This window comes from Hyla sarda, chromosome 3 (genome assembly GCF_029499605.1).
Source record: "Hyla sarda isolate aHylSar1 chromosome 3, aHylSar1.hap1, whole genome shotgun sequence".
NCBI lineage: Eukaryota > Metazoa > Chordata > Amphibia > Anura > Hylidae > Hyla > Hyla sarda.
This window is the reverse complement of record NC_079191.1, coordinates 382,522,922-382,542,589: the sequence shown is the minus strand read 5'-3', so window position 1 is coordinate 382,542,589 and position 19,668 is coordinate 382,522,922. Positions and strand designations below refer to the sequence as shown.

Sequence of the window (19,668 nt, the reverse complement as noted above, 5' to 3'; positions counted from 1 at the left end):
GTCACATGTGGGGGGGGGGGGGGGGTCCACTGCTCTGGCACCACGGGGGGCTTTGTAAACGCACTTGACCCCTGACTTCCATTCCAAACAAATTCCCTTTTCAAAAGCTTAATGGCGCTCCTTCTCTTCTGAGCATTGTAGTGCGCCAGCAGAGCACTTGACATCCACACATGGGGTATTTTCTCCTATTACCCCTTGTAAAAATGTAAAATTTGGGGAAAAACAAGCATTTTAGTGAGAACATTTTTTTTTTTTCATTTACACATCCGACTATAACAAAAAGTCGTGAAATACCTGTGAGGTGTTAAGGCTCCCTGTACCCCTTGTTACATTCCTTGAGAGGTCTAGTTTCCAAAATAGTATGCCATGTGGGTATTTTTGCTGTTCTGGCACCATAGGGGCTTCCTAAATGTGACATGCCCCCCAAAAACCATTTCAGAAAAACTCACTCTCCAAAATCTTACAAATTTTGGGAGGATTTTTTTTCCTTTTTACCTCTTGTAAAAAGTAAAAAACTGGGTCTACAAGAACATGCGAGTGTAAAAAATCAAGATTTTGAATTTTCTCCTTCACTTTGCTGCTATTCCTGTGAAACACCTAAAGGGTTAACACACTTACTGAATGTCATTTTGAATACTTTGAGGGGTGCCGTTTTTTATAACGGGGTCATTTGTGGGGTATTTCTAATATGAAGGCCCTTCAAATCCACTTCAAACCTGAACTGGTCCATGAAAAATTCCGATTTTGAAAATTTGGTGAAAAATTTGAAAATTGCTGCTGAACTTTGAAGCCCTCTGATGTCTTCCAAAAGTAAAAATATGTCAACTTTATGATGCAAACATAAAGTAGACATATTGTATATGTGATTCAAAATATTATTTATTTAGAATGTTTATTTTCATTACAAGCAGAGAGCTTCAAAGTTCGAAAAATGAAAAATTTTCAATTTTTTCATCAAATTTGGGAATTTTTCACCAAGAATTGATGCAAGTATCGACAAAATGTTACCAATAACATAAAGTAGAATATGTCACGAAAAAACTATCTCTGAATCAGAATGATAGGTAAAAGCATCCCAGAGTTATTAATGCTTAAAGTGAAATTGGTCAGATGTGCTAAAAACGCTCTGGTTCTACAGTGAAAATTGGCCTGGTCCTTAAGGGGTTAAGGCCCACCAACTTAATGTTTTTTTTTTATTTGCTCCTTTGAAATAGAGCAGGGAAAAATTCAAATCCTGGACTGTTGCCTGCCCACTAGAATTTTGGAAATTGTAGCTTTAAATTTTTATTATTTTTTTAACCATATCTTTTACCCATAAAATGCAAGTATGACCCTTTTTTTTTTTTTTTCCCCCCCTTGTGCTCCTTACACAGACACCTCCCTGGACTTGCTTATGTGGGATATGGAATCTTCAATTCAACCAGAGTGCAATGCCTGTTCAGGGACCTGATGGTCCTATATCCAGTGTCACAAAGTCAGGGCTTCAAATACCCATTAGACGGTAGTAAGGTCTTTCAAACCTTGTTTTTCACACTGAGGAAATTAAGTGATTTAAATCTTCCGAAATCTTATGTCTGATGCAATTTGCCATTCCGTTGCAGAACTTCCTCTGTGTGAACACAGCAGGGGAGTACCCATTGTACTCAGTCCCTGTGATGTACCACCAGCTGTTGCAAAACTATAACTCCCATCATGGTTATGTATATGGCTGTAGTGATCTCCTATACTGGATACCAACACACTTTATGGCCAACATTCAGTATGCTGCAAAATGAGGAGGAGTCTGTCTGCATAAAGACAGATGACCCCTAGTGGCTATTTAAAAATTTTATATTATTTATTACAAATATTTAAAAAGTAATCTTATTAGTAGTACTATAAAATATAAACAGTTTTTCATAATGCCTGTGCCTCTTTAAGGATCCTATTCTTACCTATGATGTAACCCTTTGAATTTCAGACTTTTATTGACATAGCCTGGAAAGTAACAGAAGACATTACCTGCAATGTAACATACAGCACTCTTCTCTTGTTGCTTATATCAGAGCTTCCTTATGCTTATTTTCTTCACCAAAAATGGAAATAAATAAATAAAACACAACTAAGGGTAGAACAGAAATCATAAAGTATTGTTTTTTTATTTTTTTATTTCACTTTTATCATTTTTATTCTAATAGACAATGCAGAGTTCTATCATGTATTGACTTCTTAACATTCTGATGAGGCTTAAATGGTCTCAGAAACTTGTGACGTAGTGATGTGCTGGATCCCAGCATGACATTCTAAGATGTTGATCTTCCTTGTTTTAGCCTGAAGCAGCTTGCCAACATGAACACTGTGCTTGATGTTATATGAGAAGCTGGCTTCTTATATGACCATGCTGCTAATTTATCAATACCAGAAACTTTTTAAGACTCTAGAAGGTTGGATTATTTTTATTTCCATTTTAATTAAGATTTTACATCCAGTTAAGAAAATATTACAAATCCATTATGTACAAAATTATTTACTAAGGACATAATACATGCCCTTTTCCCACTCCCTCACCACCCCTACAGTCCAGGGGAAGAAAAAAAAACACTCAAACTCAAATCCATTTTCCCAATAATGTTTTAGATTTTACTATTCCTTTTGGAATTTTTGAGCACAACAGCCACACTCTCAACATCAGAACTCCAAAGGGTTAATTTATTTTAAAAGAAAATATATGTATCTTGGAAGAATTGATACATTTTTATTAGTGTATCTGAAAACGTGAGCTAGTTATGCTTTGTCAGACAATTATTATGGTAGTTACTATAATTGGTTGTTACTATAAACCTTTTTATACATTTTTGCTGGGGAAGGTCAGTAACACAGGATAAACCGTTGGTAATTGGGACAGCACACCTCCTCCTTTACTATTTTTAAAAAGGGACATGTCACATGGCATGCCCAGAACACTTTCCCTTCCAAAGGTCATTTTCTAAATGTGCCTCCTTGTAAAACCTATCTGCAATTAGTGTTGCAATAACAGCAAACAGAATAAAGCGTGTATTCACAAACGTGTTAGATATTAAACATATGACAAAAAAAGTATGTGAGAATTGACAATTTCGATATTAAAGTGTACCTGTCGTTAACAAAAACTTTTTATATAATGTAGATAATAGCATTATATGTATATTTGTAATATACATTGGTTAAAAAAAATTGTATATTTTTGGGTGAAAAAATACTGTCTCGGCAGCTATTGCCTGTGTGTCTCTATGAGGAGTCCAAATACAGGAAGCAAGGGCAGGACAAGCAGGGCTCTGTGCAGACTCCTGGCTTGTGAATCATCCTGATGTGTAAGACTGGAGCGTGTCATAGAGCCTCACTGCACAGAACCCTGCTTGTCCACCATCACTTCCTGTATTTGCACTCCTCATAGTGACACAGGCAATTGCTGCAGGGACAAAAATATTCATATTTTTTAATCAATGTATATTACAAATTTACATATAATATTATCTACATTATATAAAAAGTTTTTTGTTGACGACAGGTACACTTTAAATTGTGATACAAAAATTGCCTACACCTCAAGGGCAGTATTCACATTAATAAATTGGTTGACTGAGACCGTGCTTCAATTATGAACCAAATTTTATTAAAAGTACACCTTATGTTGCATAAAATATAGTGCATAAAATATTTACCACACAGGGCCCTTGTTGTTGTTGTGACCGATAGTCTGGCAATTTGGAAAATCTGAAAAACCGGATGGAATAGTCCAGCAAATAAGAATATTATTTCCAGATGGTGGATTAATATTACCGGATAATTGGAGGTCCCGCTCTGGTGGGCTGCTTTGTGAGTGCTTGCATGCGCCGACACATCTGGTTCTGATGGCACTCGAGCCCGGTGTATGACGTGCTTGTCTGCGGTATCTGAAGTAGATGGTTCCTGCTGGGTTATCTCATGGTGATAGCGTGTGACGTCAGCAGTGGACGGAAACAGATAACAGGATCAGCAGTTCTCCCATAGCAGGCGGACCTCGATAGTGGTGAGAAATACCGGTGGCAGACGTTTTTTTGATTTAGAACAATCTTTAGTGCTAGTTGGTATAAAAGTCCATAGAGCGGTCACTCTACAAAAAGGCTAAACGCGTTTCGGGGTGCTTAAGAGCAAAGTAAATGACCCCTTCCTCAGTAGCTTTATTTGTATCAAATATTTTATTTCACTCTCACAACTAGGGTATAGGTGTTTTCTAGCCTACTTCACCTCGTTCAGTATATAATTGTGAGCTGCACCACCCACTTTTTTTCTGTACACTTTAAATTGTCTTTTAGTCCTGTGAACATCTCCCTGTAGACACTGGCTTTTATTTTAAACATGGCTTTCTGTTAGGATTTCTATTGATGATGCTTGTGTTCAGTTATCCTGTTGGAACCTGCAGTTGTGGTGTAGGACATAAACGCATAAAAATAAATTCCCAGTGGCCTGTAAAATGAACAGAAGCTTAGCTGTGTACATTAGTGAAATAGTTTAATAAAATGACGGTGCTTGCATCTGTAGAGCACATGCATTTACCGCTGTATTCTATTGGGTTTACAAAGTTGTTTTGACAGACTTAGAGCGGCTGCTATAGGAAAATTATGTGCATGTGTTTAACATTTCAGCACTTTAGCAGGCATGTATCGATAATGCTGCCTGTGTGAAGCAGAGCATTAGGTAACGTGCTGCCGTCGTTGATGGTTCTTGCTCCATTGTCCTCAAAATGTCAATCAGCTCTCCCAGAATGCAGCGCGTGGTATGAATCTGTCTGTCAAATTGAAAGTAACTTTAGTTGCTGTCCGCTCTGTCTTTTGTGCACTATTTTTATGTGCAGTAAAGCCTACAGTCTATTGCTTTCTTTACATCTCACATTGGCAACCACTTTTTTATATACAGTGTTGGGTCATGTGAATGTCATGGGGAGGGGGGGTATTTCTGACTCAGGATTCCTCTGTGTGTGTGTGTGTGTGTGTGTGTGTAAGCCAAAATTGGGAGAAATGACAGAGGAACAGACTCAGCTTGACCATTAATTCACATTGTTAATCGCTTGAACGACTGCCTTCTAATACTACCTCTCATGCTCTGATCTTCACCACGGAGCCATTAACATAACACATTTCTATATCTCCCATTTAGATTATAGGGGGGCTCCGCCCCTAGACATCTTATTCCCTATCCAAAGGATAGGGGATAAAGTGTCTGATTGCGGGGGCCCCCGCTGTTGGGGACCCCTATGATCTGGACTGGCGATGTGGGGCGGAGGCTCGTGACGTCACGGCCATGCTCCCTCAATCCATAGACTTACATTGAGGGGGCGTGGCCATGACATCACTAACGGGCGTGACCGTGAAGTCACGAGTCTCTCCAGAGCTGCACCTGACGTTCTAAACGAATACCGACGCTCTAAACGAACCCCAGCGGCGGGACCCCCGTGATCGGGCATCTTATCCCCTATCCTTTGGATCAGAGGCTGTACAACCTGTTTAACACTTTAAAAGCTGCTATGTCCTGATAACTTTAATACTTTGTAAAAGCACATATATGACATGGTTATGTCACATGTAAGAAGAGGTCAACCCTCAAAGGCCTCTCATCCAGACAACCAGCACCCTGCTCTGTGATACTAACAAACGGCAAGCATGATTTGGCTGATATTCCTGAGTCCTTTTTAAAAGCTCTTTTTTTATGGGACAGACAATGATTACAGTGCCCATACACCTTAGATTAAAATTGTTCAAACCTGCCATTTTCGTCTGTTTTGGCAGACTGTCTAAGGCAGTGTTTTCCAACAGTGTGTCTCCAGCTGTTGCAAAACTACAACTCGTAGCACTATGCCAGAGTGGTCTGCCTGTAGCTTACCCTTCCACTTCATATAGAAAACACATTGCGTTGAATGCTTGTTTGTATGGGGTGGTCAAGAGGAATAGCTTGGCCAAAAATTTGGACAACACTTACTGAAAATGAATAGCTAGCTACCCAATAGGTGGCAATAGAGCTTTCTTCCTTCTAAAGAAGAGCTTATTGGCATACTTTTTTTTTCCCCCTTGGAAGCATTTCTGGGCCTATGAGCTTCCCTAGACCAGGGTGGTGGTCTCCACAATGTGACAAATTACCAAGGTGTGTGTTATATACGTCAATATGAAAACTGTATTACCTTTCTTACAGTCTGTTATTTTATTATATATAAAAAAAAAAATCTGACTGTAGTTACATTATTCTTCAGTTACCATAAGTTTTTGCACTAATTTTGTTAACTCTAGCTACTGGCATCTATTTGTTAGTTATTTAAAGGGGTACTCCGCTGTCCCATCATTCAGAGCATTTTGTTCCGAAAGCTGGGAGTGGGCAGCGAGGGTCGTGACGTCACACCACGCCCCCTCAATGCAAGTTTATGGGAGGGGGTGTGGTGACCGTCACGCCCCCTCCCATAGACTTGCATTGAGGGGGGCATGGTGTGATGTCACGAGGGAGTGTGGTCATGACGTCACGACCCCCCACACCCAGCGTTCTAAACGAGTGCTGGGTACTGCACAGAGATTGCGGGGTTCCCAGCTGCGGGACCCCCACGATCAGACATCTTATTCCCTATCCAAAGGATGCCTAGGGGCGAGTACCTCTTTAACTATAGATTTAGCAGCCCGATTGTCAGGTGCCACAGAGCTGATTGTGTTGTGATGCAATTCTTCATGCTTTCAAGAAATGTTTGCATTTCTACATAGGATTTTCTTAAAATATTATATAAAAGGAGTACTGTGGTGTAGGACAATTTATCCCCTATACAAAGAATAGGGGATAAGAGTCTGATTGCGGGTGGTCCGACCACTGGGACCCCCCCCCCCCTCCGCAATCACCTGCACGGAGCCCAGCATTGACCGAGCTGTGTCGACCACTGCATGACATGCCCCCTCCATGCATCTCTATGAGAGAGACTGAGATACATCTTTGTGCCAGAGTCAACAGTCTTCTTATTTGGATCGGAGATCACTTTGTGCATGAGGAAAGCTCGGCGCCAGGCAGGAAATTGCGGGGGGTCCCAGTGGTCAGACCCCCTGCGATCAGACCCTTTACCCACTATACTTTGGATAGGGGACAAATTGCCTACACTACAGTTCTCCTTTAAGTTTGATCAACAACTATACATGAAGAAACCAGCCCCATAGAGTTAAATGAAAAATCTCGGCTCTGCTACATGTGTAATTGACACAGATGTTGTTGCTTACGTTTCCATTGCATTCTGTTTATCTTTGTTTGTGTATGATTTACTGCCCACCTGGTTTCATGTAACTGTACATCAGAGAGTAATGTGAGGTTGGTTTCCGAGTCTGCGGCATTCATGTAAATTCCTCATTATGAGCCAAGGATACAGACGTACACCGCATCAGAGAGACAGAATAAAAACAATTCTTTTTTTTTTTTTTTGTTGCACGGACAGATGTGAGACAGATGTGAAAACCCACAGATCTCATTGTTAACTTGTACATTCCCAGCTTACTCGTCCTACAACACTCTGGGCCTTTTATTCTTATTCAAACCTTAAGGGTATTTGCAGGTTACATTTAGGATTTGTAGCCGTTCTTTGTTCAAGGCTATTTCGGGCTTTTTCTGCACTCGGAGATGCTTTGTTATTTCCATGCTTGTAAATAGAACAATTGTCAGGCTTGTTGGAGGCTTGCAGCATACGGGATGGGGGGGGGGGGGGGCAGGTTTTCCATTATAAACATAGATTACAGGACAGTCAGTTTCAGTTTGGTCACAATACTAAAGTACAAGGAAGTCTCCATTTCACAAAGCCTTTTCCAGTTTGTGGCAATACATGAACCCAATTTCTGGGAGATAATGAAAAAAGTATCTGAGCATTCTTCTCCGGCGGGAAGCGGAAATTATTTTGCTGCCACTTTATCATCAGCCAATTTTCCTAATCCTGGGCTTGTTGGTTCTGATGGAAAGTCTGGAAACAGCCACACGACTCCCATTTTGTTCAATGGGTTGATTGTCTTGGATTATTGATTCATACTGTACAGCCGGCAGCAGATAATCCCAATAAACCTAATTTGCAGACCTACGGTCAGAATTCCTGCTCGCCACAATATGAAAATGCTATTGAAAAGTTAACGCTTTGATTTTAGTTTTCTTTTTTTCAAAGCAATTTTCTGGTACTGAATGAAGACTCCAGTCAAACATAGGAATGATCTATTCTATAGTTTTCTGTTTCCCACTCTCCTTTCACATTGCAGATGCCATGTGTTTATTGTATTCCCTTTTCAAGGGCTCGTGCACACAGCAAGGCCGATACAGCACAAAGTTTTTCTCGCTCTCTATAACTGCGCCATACAGCTCTTGCGTACTGCCATATGGGCTCTGTACTGTAACATTTACAAGTAGTTACTGCCATACATCATCAGATAACGCGTGCCTTAAAGAAAACACTGAAAATAGTCTAATCTGCAGTTGTAATGTTATAGTGCAGAAGGAGCGGAGCAGATTGATATAGAAAGTTCCCAGGTAACTTGTCATTTATTCATGTAATTCTCTACTCATTCAAGGCTAAGCAGTCATGTGGGCGGCCCTACTCAGTGATTGACAATTATTTGTGTAATAGGGGGAGATTTATCAAAACCTGTGTAGAGGAAGAGTAGTGCAGTTGCCCATAACAACCAGATTGCTTCTTTGATTTGTCACAGGTCTCTTTAAAAATGAAATAAGCAAGCTGATTGGTTGCCATGGGCAACTGCACCACTCTTCCTCTAAACACGTTTTGATAAAGTTCCCCGATAGAGAGAGCTATGGACGGAGAAGAACCACCCACTTGACCACTTTGCTTATTCTGGGGTAAGTAGTCAAGTGGCAGTTCTATCTGCGTGTAGTAAATCATTTAAAGGAGTAGTCCAGTATTGGAAAACATATCCCCTATACTAAGGATAGGGGATAAGTTTCAGTTCGCGGGGGGTCCCAGCGGTCTGACCCACCGCGATCTCCTGTACGGGCCCCGACTCTCCGGCCAGATAGCGTTTGTCGAGCACCACACGAAGCGGCGGCAGACACGTCCCCTCAATACAGCATTGTGGCAGAGCTGAAGATTGCCGAAGGCAGCGCTCTGGCTTTCCCATAGAGTTGCATTGAGGGGGCGTGTCAGCCGCCGCTTTGTGTTGTGTATCAGTACCTCATGTCAAGGATACTGCATCCAAAGAAGTAATGACAAGCGGATAAGGATAAGGGGGTAAGCTGTATGATCGCAGGGATCTCTATGTAGCATCTGGCGTTCCCTTAGAATGCTGGGTGACGGGGGGTCATGATGTCATGCCACTCCCCTCTTGATGCCACACCCCCTCAATGCAAGTCTATGGGAGGGGGCGCCCCCTCCCATAGACTTGCATTTAGGTGGTGTGGCGTGATGTCAAGAGGAGCATGGCTGTAATGTCTTGACCCCCACCACCTGCACCTGCACAAAATGTTCCGAATGCTGGGGCAGCGGAGTACCCCTTTAACAGCTAGGAATGTTCTGTGATCACAGCAGCATAGGCAGAGACCATCTCTCTCTCTCTCTTTCTCTTTCTTTCTCTTTCTCGCTCTCCTTCTTTCTCTTTCTTTCTCTTTCTCGCTCTTTCTCTCTCTCTCTCTCTCTCTCTCTCTCTCTCTCTCTCTCTCTCTCTCTCTCTCTCTCTCTCTCTCTCTCTCAAAGTTATAGATCAACTTTAAGGGTACGCTCACACATACAGGATCCTGGGCAGATTTGATGCGCAGGATTTGTAACTGCAGATTAGAAGCTGCGCTCAGTCGTTTAGTTTACATTGAAATCCTGCACATCAAATCTGCATACATGTGAATGTACCCTAAATTAATATTGTTGGTATGATAATTTGTACTTTGTCTTTCCAAGCAGAATTTTGGCTTTGAACTGTAAAGGAGTCATGTAAACAGCAGAGTTTAGTAACCAGTCTTTAGGGGCATCCAAATATAAGGGAAAACATATTTTTTTCTTCTTCCTTACAGTTGCTTTTCTAGTTGATTGTTAACTATTCACATGTCGCTCTCTAGCACCGATCTCCATCAGCAGAGCATTGCGAAAACGTTCCATGTCCGTTCACTCCTCAACCTGAATGTAAAAAAAAAAAAAAAAAATCATTTATTACAGTTTTAGTCACATTATGGAACCCTTTGGTTGATCTTCATTTTTATAGTCCACCCTGAGACACAATCCTGAACAGTTTCTCAATCAAATCTTTGAATACCGTAGCTCAAGTCTGTATATAATGTTTAATCATTTTCACCACTAGATGTCACTAGTGGACTGTGCGTGTTCCTTTGGCAAGCTTATTTATTTTCTTTAAAAAAAAAAAAGCGTAGAACAACAAGAAAAAAACGTGGTCTCAAATGGCAGGAGGTGCTCAACCCCAAATGCAGTTGTTCATTTATGCTGGGGAGCAGATCCTGCGCTTGTGGTCTGTTACTATGGGCAATCCCCAGCATAAAATGCATACAATGGGGGATGCCTACAGCAGACTACAAGTGCCACAATGGCATTCTACACCGATGAAAAGTGTGGATGTGTAACATATAGAATAATACATAAATTTAGGTGCACTACTGTGGTAGATGTAAAGAGTGACATATGACTAACCCTCAAAATGTTCAAATTGAGACATTAGCCAGTATATCCTTTATATGAAGGACATACCTGAGCCCGCACACCAATGCCAAGGTTTCTCAAGTGGCATGGGACCTAACACTAATCTACCTGTGCTGTATGGGCAATACCAGGGGCCAGTGGGTAATTACAGCAGTATTAGGTCTGACTCACAGCTTGCTCCCAGTTCACTCCAGTATGGCTGGGCACACATACAGTGGGAGGAGGGAAGATGAGCCCCATCCAAGTAGGCTGATATGTTGGCGGTCTCACTGGTGCACCAAAGTGCTGCCTATAATAGTGATTAAGGCGCATTAGATTTGGAGTTTATACACCTCCCAAGTAGAAATTTCTAATGGCAGGACATGCTCAACCCCAAATGCAGTTGTGCATTTATGCTGGGGGAGCAGATCCTGCCTTTAAAAAAAGCTTAACCTGGCATCTGAAAATATGATGCTTAAAGGGGTACTCCACTGGAAAAAAAATAGTTTTTAATCAACTTGTGTCAGAAAGTTAAACAGATTTGTAAATTACTTATTAAAAAATCTTAATCCTTCCAGTACTTATCAGCTCCTGAATGCTCATGGGGAAGTTCTTTTCTTTTTGAATTTCTCTTCTGTCTGACCACATTGCTCTCTGCTGATATCACTGTCCATGTCAGGAACTGTCCAGAGCAGGAGAGGTTTCCTATGGGGATTTTCTACTCTGAACAGTAAATACTGAAAAGTAAAAATAGAAAAGAGGTGTGCTGCTAGTGAAATACTTTGATATGCTGGGGTACAGTGTGCCGAGTACTGCACCTTACCATATAGTGTTGTGCTGAGAGCACAACACCTTGATGAGCATGTAAACTAGCTAGGAGTTGTATATCCAACAGGATGGCTGCCTTAGTGTCCTTGACCGTGACCTCCAGGTACGGTGTAATCCAGATAAACGTTTTTAAAAAAGATAAAAATTGGGCGTTCTGGATGGCGCCTTCCCTGATAATAAACGTGCCAAGATGTATGAATAAAATGGAAATTTATTGGTAAAGATGCAACTTAAAGGTTTTGAACTCGTACCGGGTTCTTCATCAGGCAGTAAATGTCACAAACATAAAAATGTGCCAACTTAAATGTACAGACATTGGAATGCTGCCGGGTCACCGGGTCAACAGTTAAAATATATAAGTAACACAATAAAACATGGGCTATAAATATAAGAAAGAATAAAACTATTATACTTAGAGGAATATTAAAATTGGCATAGAGAGATTTTTTGGGGGTATATAATAGCCTAATCAGCTTTTTTGTAACGCTGGAGATCCCACATTTGGAGCCCACTGTATTGCACATAGTTATATTGTAGTTCTCCTTGGCAATTTTATTTTTGGGAAATGTACACATGCTCCACAAGATCAAATCGTCTGAGCCCCTCTCCCTGAAGAGTGTGATATAATATTCAATATAAAGATGCCTAAGTACATTTTCATTCATTGCCATATGTACAAACCATACAATGTACTTAAATAAAATGTTCCTAATAGCATTTCTCTCTGCATGATATATGCCTATTGTATTCCAAATGATCTGCGCATTACAAAATAACTATACTAATGAACATCATATGTAAATAGAAGATTCCGCCACAAGAAATGCTCTAATATTGACCCTCCTCTGCGCAAAATAACCAGACTCTGCTGCAAAAATCGTATGCTTTGAAAGGTGGGCTCCTGGACGTGGGTCTCCAGCGCTGCAGGAAACTCGAGCCGGATGCAAAAACAGTATGATCATTATAGTGAGGTCTTACCTACGGGTCTTTAACACTATAAAATATGCAAGCGACTATTATATAAAGTTATACACATTTTACCTACCTTGTTCCACCAGGTTCCAAAAGAATATATGAGCCGAGGAGTGTGCTCTGTGTAAGGAAGCCTAATCTACAGTGCAGAATAGCTCTAAAAATAAACGGGTCCCTATGGAAACTACAGGAAGATCATACTGTATATATGGTATCAGCAATTACCCGCTGGTACATTTTTCTGTAAAACGGACAGATCCTCATGAAGGAAACTTGCCACGGAGAACTACAATATAACTGTGCAATACAGTGGGCGCCAAATGTGGGATCTCCAGTGCTGCAAAAAAGCTGATTAGGCTATTATAGCCCCCCAAAACATCTCTCTATGCTAATTTTAAAAATAACAGTTTTATTCTTTCTTACCGTATATACTCGAGTATAAGCCGACCCGAGTATAAGCCGAGACCCCTAATTTCAACCCAAAATCCCAGGAAAAGTTATTGACTCGAGTATAAGCCTAGGGTGGGAAATACATCATCCCCCCTGTCATCATCCAGACCCCCGTCATCATCCAGACCCGTGATTAACATCCTCATCACCGCCTGTCATCATCCAGACCCCCATCATCATCCCCTTGTCATCATCCCACACATCCCCCCTTCATCATCCCCTTGTCATCATCCCACACATCCCCCCTTCATCATCCCCTTGTCATCATCCCACACATCCCCCCTTCATCATCCCCTTGTAATCATCCCACACACCCCCTTCATCATCCCCTTGTAATCATCCCACACACCCCCCTTCATCATCCCCACCCCCCTTCATCATCCTCTTGTCATCATCCCACACCCCCCCCCTTCATCATCCTCTTCTCAACATCCGCCCTCAGTGGTCTTCAACCTGCGGACCTCCGGAGGTTTCAAAACTACAACTCCCAGCAAGCCCGGGCAGCCATCGGCTGTCCGGGCTTGCTGGGAGTTGTAGTTTTGAAACCTCCGGAGGTCCGCAGGTTGAAGACCACTGCGGCCTTCGACATCATCCAGCCCCCTCTCACCCCCTTTAGTTCTGAGTACTCACCTCCGCTCGGCGCTGGTCCGGTCCTGCAGGGCTGTCCGAAGAGGAGGTGGTCCGGTAGGATAGTGGTTCCGGGCTGCTATCTTCACCGGGGGCGCCTCTTCTCCGCGCTTCCGGCCCGGAATAGAGGCGTTGCCTTGACAATGACGCAGAAGTACGTTGGCAATGAACGCACCTCTGCGTCGTTGTCAAGGCAACGTGACTATTCTGAGGCCGGGCCCGGAGCGCTTAGAAGAGGCCTCCCCGGTGAAGATAGCAGCCCGAAACCACTGTCCCACCGGACCACCTCCTCTCCGGACAGCCCTGCAGGACCAGACCAGCGCCGAGCGGAGGTGAGTACTGTACAGAACTAAAGGGGGGTGAGAGGGGGCTGGATGATGTCGAAGGCCGCAGTGGTCTTCAACCTGCGGACCTCCGGAGGTTTCAAAACTACAACTCCCAGCAAGCCCGGACAGCCGATGGCTGCCCGGGCTTGCTGGGAGTTGTAGTTTTGAAACCTCTGGAGGTCCGCAGGTTGAAGACCACTGCGGGTGGGGGAGTTCACTCGAGTATAAGCCGAGGGGGGTGTTTTCAGCATGAAAAATCGTGCTGAAAAACTCGGCTTATACTCGAGTAAATACGGTATATTTATAGTCCATGTTTTACTGTCTTACGTATATGTTTTTACTGTTTACCCGGTGACCCGGCAGCATACCAATGTCTGTACATTTGTGTTGGAGCATTTTTATGTTTGTAACATTTACTGCCTGATGAAGAACACAATCCGGGTTCGAAACTTTTAAGTTGCATCTTTACTAATAAATTGCCATTTTATTTTTTTTTCATACATCTTGGCAAGTTGATTATCAGGGAAGGCGCCATCCAGAATGTCCAATTTTTACCTTTTTTTTTATTTTTATTTTACACGTTTAACCAGTTCCTAAAATAGACAGGTGTCAGCAGAGAGCACTGTGGTCAGACAGAAAGGAAATTCAAAAAGAAAAGAACTTCCTCTGTAGTATAAAACAGCTGATAAGTACTGGAAGATAAGTACTGGATTAAGATTTAAAGTAATTTACAAATCTGTTTAACTTCTGACACCAGATGGTTTAAAAGAAAATGTTTTCCAGTGGAGTTCCCCTTTAATATCTTTGTAGAATGGATCACATGATATATACTTTAAAAAAACAGAGCATTGTCGCAATTAATACGAATCCTTCTACAACATAAGGGGACACTACGCTGACCTCCCCCCGGATCTTCTTCATGACAAGAATTAGGGCCTATTTATCCTCACATAAACTACCCGCTCTGCCTCCTGATTCCTGGGAGGTCCTGGAGGCACCCTTGGGGATTGAGGAGCTCTTATCTGCAATTTTGGGTCTGAAGAATGGCAAAAGCCCGGGCCCTGATGTGCTTACGGCCCGCTTTTACAAAACATATAGTGATCTTCTGGTGACTCCCATGCTGGCCTCTTTAATGCTGTAGCGAACGGAGCTCCATTTCCTCCTCTTCATAATGGTACCTGTCAAGGGTGTCCACTCTCCCCCTTGCTTTACGTGATCACCATGGAATATCTGGCAGTGGAGTTGAGACAGAACCCCTCCATCCCAGGGTTGGTGCTTCGAGACCTCCCTGCACATGTCCCTCCCGGTAGTGCTCTCTTAATTTAATGCTTTCAGTGCTTTATCGAATTTCAAAGTAAACACCCACAAGACGGAACTGTTAAACATCTCCCTCTCCCCAGACACACTTTCCTGGCTTACCTCACAATTCCCCTTCCGCTTGCAACACCGTTCCCTCCGTTACCTCGGGGTTCACCTTTCTGCAGACTTGGATGCATTATTCACATGTAACTTTTACCCCCTGCTGTCTACTATTTAGAGGGACCTAAAACAGTGGCGCCTCCTCACTTTATCGTGGTTTGGGAAGATGGCTGCCCTGAAAATGGATGTGCTGTCTAGAGTGCTTTACCTGATGCAGACCTTGCCCATCTGTATACCTGTAACTTTTCTGACGCGTCTCTGCTCCATCTGTTCTCTGGTTCTCTGGTCTCCTGGAGGTCCGAGAGTGGCTCACTATATCCTGATCAGACGTAAGGAGAAGGGGGGAGTCGATCTGACAGATTTCTGTCTCTACTACATGGCCACGGTCTGCACCAGGGTTGTCGATCTCTGCCAGCAGTCCAGCCCAAAACAATTGGTTGCCCTTGAGGCTCTCCTATCCCCCTCTTCACCCTGCAGCATTCCCATGGATACCCCCCTGATCTTCCGTACCTCTTCAGGGTTCTGCTCCCCATATGGGACTTAGCTTTGGGGAAATGGCCTATATCAAGTAGACCTGGACCCCTGCCCCCCTTTTTAGTAACCCTCAGTTTGCTGACCCCAGTGATGTCCATGCTCTACTAGGGATCCTGGTCACCTCCCTCCCTCGCCTCTACTTGGCTATCTCTGGCTCGGGCCTCATTGCCCCCCCCCCTTCCTTCTTCCCACCCCTCGTGTGAGTGGCTCTTGTATAGACGGCTACGACAGTTTTATAACTCCCTTAACCCTAGAGAACAGCTTCATAAATCGCTTACTCCCTTTGAGCAGTTGTGTGTGTGTGTGTGTGTGTGTGTGTGTGTGACGTCTAGTTCTCCCTCCCATGTTGTCTCTCAAATCTATGGAGCGTTGTGGATGGGGGCAGAGACCACAATCAAAGCACCTTATATTCATAAGTGGGAAGCGGACCTGGGGGGTCTTCTTCTCGGACTCAGACTTGTCAAAATTTTTTTATACTTATTCATAAGACCTCGCTTTCCTCTCATTCACAGGAACATAATTTTAAGATACTTTCCAGGTGGTACAGGTGTCCGGATCGGCTCCACCCCATGTTCCCGATGGTGTCGGATGTCTGTTGGCGCTGTCACAATGCTGTAGGGTCCTACCTTCATATTTGGTGTGATTTTCCCCTTATCCAACCGTTCTGGACATCTGTATTTACCTTGTTTAACCAAATCCACACTGATAACATTGTACCCTCCCCATTCCCTGCCCTCCTGTTGCTTTACTCCTCCTCGATCCCACGAGCTAAAGGGGGTCTCTTGCGACACTTTCTAAGTGCTGCTCGTACTGTTATCCCACGTCATTGGAAGTCCTCCACTCCTCCGACACGGTTGGAGTTTGTGGAGACATTGAATACATTTCGTAGGATGGAGGAGCTGATAGTATATGACAGGGATAAACACACTCAGTTCTTCGCTGTGTGGCATCCTTGGGATTCGTTTTGGAGTCTCCTGCCTTTACCACCTGGTTGTCGTGAACGTCCCCGGGCTGTCCCCCTGATCGACTGATTCATTATTTCATAGTCCCTTACCCTTCTCCACCCCCCCTTGCTTCCCCTCTCCCTGGTTCTTCTTCCCCTCTCTGGTCTTGTACGTTGAGTCCTGTCTTCCCTCTCTTTTGTCTTTGTCGTGGTCTCATTCTTGTCTTGGTTCTTCGTTGCCTACTCCCTCTACTTCCGTTGTCCTGGTCTTCTCCTCTCTCACTTTCTTTCATTTTCTTCTCTAATTGCTTGAGATACATTACTTTGTTTGGTATACAGATGGTCATGTTTTACATTTGCTATGGACCTATGCCTCTATTATTTACCATTCGCTGCTCTGTGGATTGGACTTATGGATATACATGGCTGCTGGGCTCCTTTGTACATGTATCTTGTTCATTTCTTTGTATTTTCTTTGGATTCTTTGAAAACTTAATAAATATAGATTTACCATAAAAAACGGAGCATTGCATGACATTTAACAGGAAGATGTAAAGGTGCGCTCCTTCATCTTAGCTGAAAAATGAGCTTACATGTTTGTATATATGATCCTGTTATAAAAGGCAGGATATTACATTTATGGCCGACAACAAGGGGCATGTAAAAATGGTGTAAATTGAAAAGTGCTGCTAATGCAATGAAATTCCACAGTAAAAAGGCTTATGTCAGATCTCTCTTTGCCAGTATGGATAAACTAAAGGAAAATGTAAAGTAACATATTGGCTTTATAACCAACGTAGGGAGCACATTAGACATATTTGATATAAATATTTGATTTAACCATCCTGCGATTTAATCCCTTAAAGATGCAGGATTTATCTTATGCCACATCCACATTCCAGGACCATGACCCATATATAATTCTGCTCATCTAACCTTTAGGAGGTTTTGTTTTTGTATTGAAACTTTATTTCTTGAGGGGAAAACAAAAACAAAAAATTATTTAAGCTTTTTATATATTTCTTTTTAATTAATGATGGTCTCTGTGCAGAAGTATAACTTAATTCTGTCGGACGTTACTATTATGTCAGTACCATTATATTTGCACAATTAAATAACTGTTTGTTTATTTGTATCTCCTCTGTATTTTGGACCTTATTTGGAAATTGTAAGTGTTGTAGCAGGTGAGATGTCAAAGTCAGGTTTAACACTTCGCATTGAGTCTGGTTTAATTTATAATTGCTAAGGAGCGAGAAGGAATGAATAGTAGACATCAGGGACGGTGGGGAGGAGAGATACAACAACAGGTCGTCCACGAAGGCCAAACACTAATAATGGCAAGGCCCAATCTCGAGTCCTTTAATATCAGGATTGAGTCTTATGTCATTTAATAGATGTTCCATGCAAAGAGCATAAAGAAGGGGAGAGAGGGGACATCCTTGGCGCGTGCCATTACAAATGTTGAAAGACTTCGAGAGGCGACCGTTGATTCGGACTTGGGCTTGTGGTGAGGAGTAGAGGGCCAAAATGCGGAGAGCATAGTCATACCTATACCAGTCTGAGAGAATGCAGCAGACATGAAGCCCCAATCCACCCTGTCGAAAGCTTTTTTTGGTGTCGAGAGAGAGGAGGAAGAGCGGAGAGTTATGCGAAGTGGCATAATGCACGGCTGAAAACATGCGAAGAGTATTGTCTCTCGCTTCTCTGCCTTTAATGAAACCTACTTGCTCAGGGTGGATTAGGGCCAGCATGGGTACCAACAGACTATTTGCTATTAGTTTAGCGAAGAGTTTGGTATCAGAGTTCAACAGCAAGATTGGCCGATAGCTGGGGCACAACATTGGGTCTTTATGGTCCTTAGTGATCACTGAGATGTAGGCTTGGAGGAAAGGAAGGGGGGGGGGGGTGTCCACCACTATGGAGTTGAAGGCCGCCAGCAGGATGGAAGCCATGGTTGGATGTAGGGTTTTATAAAATTTAGCTGTGTATCCATCTCGTCCAGACACCTACACACTTATGAGACTAGTGTGTGGAGGGTAACATTACAATTATTACTCATAGACCAACTAAAAGGTGGTCCAATAAACCCTGCTTTCCCACACCACTTTAAAATATTTGTACTTTATTACAATGTTATAACTCACAGACCCAGTGATTAAAAAAGCAGGAGTAGCCAATTTGATAGTTGAAAATAAAGTAAATGCAGCGGACCTCCGCTTTATAATAACCTAGTTGCACAATTATTAGCATCTGCAGCTCTCCAAAATTTGCTTATTTTTAGTTCTAGAGGCTCTCCTGCTTATTAAAAACGAAATAGTTTAGGTCCCCCTCGACAGTTTCGCCATGTCCGTGGCTTTATCAAGAGGTCCGGGACTGAACGCCAGAGCCGCTGACAGGGGTTTATATAACCTCCCCTGGATGACTTAATTAAACATGTTCCGGTTTGTATGGCCAATCTGATTCGTCAGTATTACATTCCGCCAGTCACAACTTCTCTAAATGATTGGCATATTCATCCTCCTTACAATTGCCGCAGGTGAAAGCCAATCATGGTGTGAGATAGGAGGGCTCACACTTCATTGGTCCATATGACTTCAGGTAATATGTACATACCGAGATGTGCGGACTGTTTGTATTTTTGTGTATGAAGATCGCACTACCGTGATCGCGCATGTCCATCTCGTCCAGGACTTTTCCCCACCGGCATTGAGGAGATGGCGGCCTCCAACTCCGCAGCGGTGAACAGGAGTTCTAAGTCTTGTATGATCGAGGGGGCAAGGCGTGGGAGTGCTGTCCGTTCTATATATTGGGCCAGGGGAGAAGTGGGATCCGAGTTGGGTGGGGAAGGAGATGTCTGTAAATTATATAGTGACTCGTAGTAGTTTCTAAAGGCCTCCAGGATGTCTGGCATGGAAGAGCAAGGGGGCTTAATCGTGGATATAAAT

General features: G+C 42.8%; 1 protein-coding gene across 3 annotated transcripts in view; it reads left to right on the top strand.

The window, feature by feature from the left end:
- The window catches only part of KIF16B (kinesin family member 16B), a 372,668-nt gene that overhangs the window by 86,975 nt on the left and 266,025 nt on the right, over positions 1-19,668 (top strand). The window lies entirely within an intron of this gene.